The sequence below is a fragment of the Diadema setosum genome, chromosome 18, assembly GCF_964275005.1.
Source record: "Diadema setosum chromosome 18, eeDiaSeto1, whole genome shotgun sequence".
Lineage (NCBI taxonomy): Eukaryota > Metazoa > Echinodermata > Echinoidea > Diadematoida > Diadematidae > Diadema > Diadema setosum.
Genome location: NC_092702.1, coordinates 31,587,863 through 31,593,888, shown reverse-complemented (window position 1 = coordinate 31,593,888; position 6,026 = coordinate 31,587,863).

The window sequence follows — 6,026 nt, the reverse complement described above, 5'->3', positions numbered from 1 at the left end:
CCTCTGTGGCTTTTCTGGAGATAGAGCAGTGTTGAACATTATCAGTCTAAGCATAATGTGTGTCAAATTTACAAATGGGGGGTGGAACAGTAGCAGGTTGAAAGTTTTGTTGAATTCACTTGCGTTTGTTTTGCATTGTGCTGCTTCTTACTGTGAGACAGTAAAACACATGTTCTTTGATGTACAGTAAGCCCAGGGATACATGATTCAAGGATTTTTTTTTTTCTTTAAAGATTCAAATTTATTTTCATTTCCATCAAGTAAACAAATAAATTGTATACAATGTGTATGCACTGGATATTTGTAGTAATTGCAGAATGTGATTTAACATGAATTGAAAATAGGAAGATGAATTAAGAAAATTAGAAAGAAAAATTAATTAGAATAAAATGTTGTGATGTGATGATCATCACTACTGCGGTTTGTTTGAGGCGCGTCATTCACATATGAGTATATGCGCCTTCACCTGCGTAATATCATTATTTTGCATATGATTAGTTTCTCAAAAAATAAACTTAATACTTCACAATAGTTTGTATGCGCGCTATCTGTCTGCTGTCATACGGCTAGGGCAGATATGTCCTGGTGCATGCTGATGACAAACTCTGGTCAGCCCGGCTCGTTACATTGAGCAGGCTTCTTGAGGCAAAATGAAGTGGTATTCTTGTTCAAGACCCCTCTCCTTATTTCTGTAGTTTATTTTATCAAAGGACAAGTTCACCTTCATAAACATAAGGATTGAGAGAATGCAGCAATATTAATAGAACACATCAGTGAAAGTTTGAGGAAAATTGAACATTCGATGTAAAAGTTATGAATTTTAAAAATTTTTGTGTTGGAACCGCTGGATGAGGAGACTACTAAGGCTCGTGATGTCATATGAGTACAACAGTATAAAGAAAATAGAAAGAAAATTCAACATATTTTCACTTTTTTTTGCAAAATAAAAGAGCACTTGATTTGCCTCTTTCTAAAGGCAATGGGAACTAGAGATTGTAATTTGTCATCACTGACAAGTTAAGGTGATCCGACTTTTTTTTAATCAATGATTCGAGTCCTCATAGTGCAAAGTCTCAGCTACAACATATTAAAATCTGAGAGAAATTCACCGAAGCATAAGTAAGATAGTGCTCGACAAAGAGAGTCATGTCAATTTTCACATCTAAAAAATTCCCTCCCATAGAGATAATACGTCATAGCGAAGATAGAAAAGGAACCCCACTTTGCACAGACAAGATGGCATCTGAGCAAAAAGTGGTTATTTTATGAAATGATCCCTGTAACATGGTCTTTATGTGTGCAAAATATGGGAAAGATAGAACATGAATTCACAAAGATACAGGATGAAACATGTATGACCTTTGACCCTAATTTACATACCCAAGATGGCGTCTGATCAAGTAGTTGTTATTTTATGAAATAATGTTCGTGACATGAACTAAAAATTTGCAAAATATGGTGGTGATAGGGTATGTTTTTCTTGAGTTATTGCACATAAAGTTGTAAAAAGAAAGAAATATTACAATACATCGCAGATAAGCTTTAATTTCAACCAAGTTTTTTCACGTGATCCCGACAACGTATGAAAAAATGAATGGCACACTTGCGATAGCCCTACGTCTCAGCTACAACATATCAAAATCTTAGAGAAATTCACTGAAGCATAAGTGAGTTAGTGCTCGATAAAGATAGTCATGTCAACTTTCATTTCCATAAAAATTGCACTCCCATAGAGATTACACGTAAACTGGTCATATTTGACAAGGTTACCTTCAATCCATTTTTTCGAGGTGATGTCGTCATATAATCAAAATTGTGTAATTACATTAATGAAAGAGCATTTCATAAGCTACAACATATTGCAATTTGGGTGAAAATTGGCAAAGGATAAGTGAGACACGCTCAAGGAAACTTGAAATTTGATGACGTCATTTTGAAAATTTACTTTTTTTACTTTATTAAGAAATTTGATATCTTTTAATCATTTTGTCAGCATAGCCAGCCCATGAAATGACATGTACAACTCATCAGCTTTCAGAATATGTCAAGAAAATGGGGGGTCACCGTCCATCCTGACGAGTAAAATCCGATTTAAAATTGGGTTTTTTTGGCATAGTTGCACTGTGTATCCCCATTGACGCACGCGCGGAATTTTGAATTTGACGGGCCCGTATGACGTCATATTGAATCCCATCGACTTGAAACTTGGTAGAAATATTCCGACTTGACATTTCGGACATCCGATCCGTGTGTAAAAATTGAAAATTTCTATTTCATATTAGCTCTGCGTGGGAATATGTGCGCGCGCGTACGCGTCCGTCCAATTTTTTCAATTTTTCAAAAAATGCTCGAAATGGTCTGAAACGTGTGCAAAAACATTTTGAGCTCGATTCGAGCATACAAATATTTCAACGCGCGCGTAGGCGCGCGTTTTGAGATAAAAATGAATTTTGAGAATATGAGTAGAATTCGCTTGACTTGAAATATATGTGACGTAAATTTCATTGAAATATTCCATTCCATTAATGAGATATGCATGAAAATGTGTTTTCATATAATGACGTCATAGTGACGTCACGGTCGACTGATCACTATGATTTTACTTGCGCTGTTGTCTTTGCGACATGATACATATATGGTATAAGTTTGATATTGAGAGGCAATGCACTTTCTGAGCTAACCTCTGCACAACTTTTGAGGAGAAATAAAGAAAGAAACAAAGAAAGAAGAAAGATTCAGTACAGATACAGAAGGTGATCCGAGAGGATACTTGGATCACCTAATAATATTACCCATAACATTATGTCAGTAACGAGTCAAGGGAATGTGTACTTTTTTCAAAAGATGAAATTTTGTGAGATTCTCTTTATATTTTCCTTATATTGTTGTACGCATGTGACACCATACACTGCAGTAGTCTTCTCATCCAGCAATAACTGCACAAAAACTTCAAAAATTCATAACTTTTGAACAGATTGTCCGATTTTCCTCAAACTTTCAATGATGTTCTCTACTAATATGGCTACATTCTCTCAATCCATATGTGAATGAAGGTGAACTTGTCCTTTAACTTATTTTTGTCATTACCATTGAGATTCCTGTAATTACTGCTGTACATTGTACCTCTCACTCTTATGTACAGTGCAGGTCATATAACTTTTAAGGCTTTGCTCATGTACATAGTTACAGAAAGTAATGTCATTAGTAAAGAAAATGTCTTGAAGTGTTTGTACCATAGTTGAAAACAAGAAAACCTGAGTAAAACATAAACTGCTGCCATTCATTTTTTTTCCTCAAGTGAATGTTTGAAGTGAGGCATACAATAGGTGCCCATATCCTACTTTTTTTTTGTTTCAAAAGTATTCTATTTTTCAATAAAGGGGAGGGTATTGATGCGATGTGTCTTGCTGATCCACTTGGCAAAGATTAAAACCGCTCATCTACAGTATCCTTTTTTTTTCTGCTGTATCTATACACTATAGGGCAAAGACCTTTAGGGGCGTCAGAATAGTGGGACAATAGCGGTTGCATGGACGTGACAGTGCTCACATATTGAAGATTTCCTTATTTGCTATCCGGGTGAAAAGACCAAAACCTGATTATTTTCCCTGGATTAATGAAGGGAAATCAACTTCCTTTGTTTTTAAGGATATAAGGGTTTTTAAGGATTTGTAAAATACAGAACTTTGTGAATGATGTCACTTCCACATCTGTAGTCACCATCATATTAAATTGTGTGTCTTTCGGGAAATTATGAAATCAATATTACAGTTGATGCTTATGACGAAAGCATCCTGTGTGCAACATTATAGTTTAAATAAAAAAAAAGAAGTAATTTGTAATGCCTGTTTGAAACCAGACTTGATGAATTCTAACAGAAAGACGGGACCCTTCTCATGGAACAGAAATTGCTTGTGTTCAGCAGCTTTGAAAAAAACGGTGCTTTGGTCCAGGTCATGTGCATTTTTTTGTACCTAGCTGATGTACCTGGTATTTAAATGGCTGTTATAAGTAATATGTGTAAATTCACTTCGCTGCAAGTTTGCAAATATCACGTAAGGCAGCTCCCACTTTCTTCTTGTCAAGGTATTGGGAGGGGGGGGGGGTGGGGGAGCTACCCCGATAGGAGGAGTAAAGCCACCAAATTTATTGATAAACAAAGAGATGAGTTGTCCTCATGGGAACATGGAGCTTCTATTCTTTCAGCAGATGAGACTGTTCCCGCTAAGGGGTTCCCCAGAGGTAGAACATTGTGGAAACTTGGTGTACTGTAAGTCATGAGGAGAAGCTACATTTGAATGTGTTGGGGGAAAAAAAAACCAACAAAACAAAACAGAACAAACATTTGATAACAACAAATGCAATCAATCTGCTCTCAGTTATGTGTACAAATGATGCAAATGTTTTAGTATGAACTTTTCACCATCATGAAAATTATATTTGTATAGTCATATAAGGCATATCATACACCACATACACATGTATACAGTACATACTGTAATGTGGGGCTTGCAAGATCATGCATTTCGAACCATTTGCTATTCACCTCAGATCATATTTGCTTTCATTATAGTAAGCATTGATTTGCTTAAGTCCACATAGCCCCTCATCTGCTGTCATCATTATTGTTATCAATGCTCTCATTTCCCCCCCCCCCCCTTAGTTTGTAGTCGTGGCACATGTAGAAATACACCAGAGGCCATGAAAACATCTTCTGACGTCTACATCATGATCCGGAAGAGATGGATATCTTACTTGTAGGTCCTACAGGCTGTAGGCCTACATTGGCAATGAGAAATTTTAATCCTTCATTTTGTTCTGTCTCCAGCAGTGGAATGTAGAATACCTTTTCTGATGATATCAAAGCATTAATGACTTGCGACTCCTTCAAAAAAATTTCATAACTTTGTTTGTTTCTGTCGTAATTTTGCTCTGTATTTATGCACCTTGAGCACTCTACATAGTGGATTTGGCACTATACACAGATATGTTATTATTTATATTATATCATCATTGTGATGTGAGAAATATTTTCTGTTTTGATAAATGACCACAAAATTAAAGTAAGCAACTAAAAAAAAGAAAGAAAAAAAGTACCCGGTACACATGTACATGACTTGAAAAAGAGACAAACACTTGTGAGCAATGTGAACTGTTGATGTTAATACTTTTGAAGAAGCATTCCTGCATGCACATTTGTAGTGATGCTAAGTGAAAAGTGAACAAATTTTTTACTCACAAATTATGCTGTATCATTTTGTAACAAAAATATTCATAATTTAGTGCTGTTGCATATCTCAAAAGTCTTCCACAGTGGATTAAACCACAGCTATGGATTTAGTTGTCTTATGCAAGTGACATAATTCTGTCTCAATTTGAGACGGATGAATTAAAGCATTATTACCTTGGTCTGCACGTATCACGCACATTACATCTCCGCCTTCACATCTAATGTAAATTGCATTTTACTTGTAAAATCTCACTCATGAAACCATTAATCCATCGTGTAGTGATACTAATGAGGTTGAATGCTTTTTGAGGTATATTAAGTGTGATTACAGTGTACCTTGTTGCTTGTCATGGAGCAGGGTTGCTAACATGAATACAGAGTTTGGAGTAAGACGGTACGCTGCGAGGGAATGGAGCAATCAAGCCTAAATTAAAGGGAGTGAAGTGACTGAGTGGGTTGTTGGGGGGATGGTGTTGAAGATCCCCCCTTCCAATGAAGGGAGTTTTAAAAATTGTACATTTTAAATACCTGTAGTGCAATCTGGAACATACTTTGACTATAATTTCCACACATGCTGTACATAGAGTTGGTGCCCCAATTATAGGGAAAATCTAGAAATTTTGGATTTGGGAATTTTGAATGTTTGGAATATAAAAAAAAAAAAAAAAATCCGAGATTTTAGAGACTTTTTAAACTTCTTTTTGTTGGGGGGGGGGGGGTTCACTGTGTGAATTCATAATCAGAGTGATACAGTTGAGAGTTTGGTGAATTGTGTGAGTCTCATGCTGATTGCAAG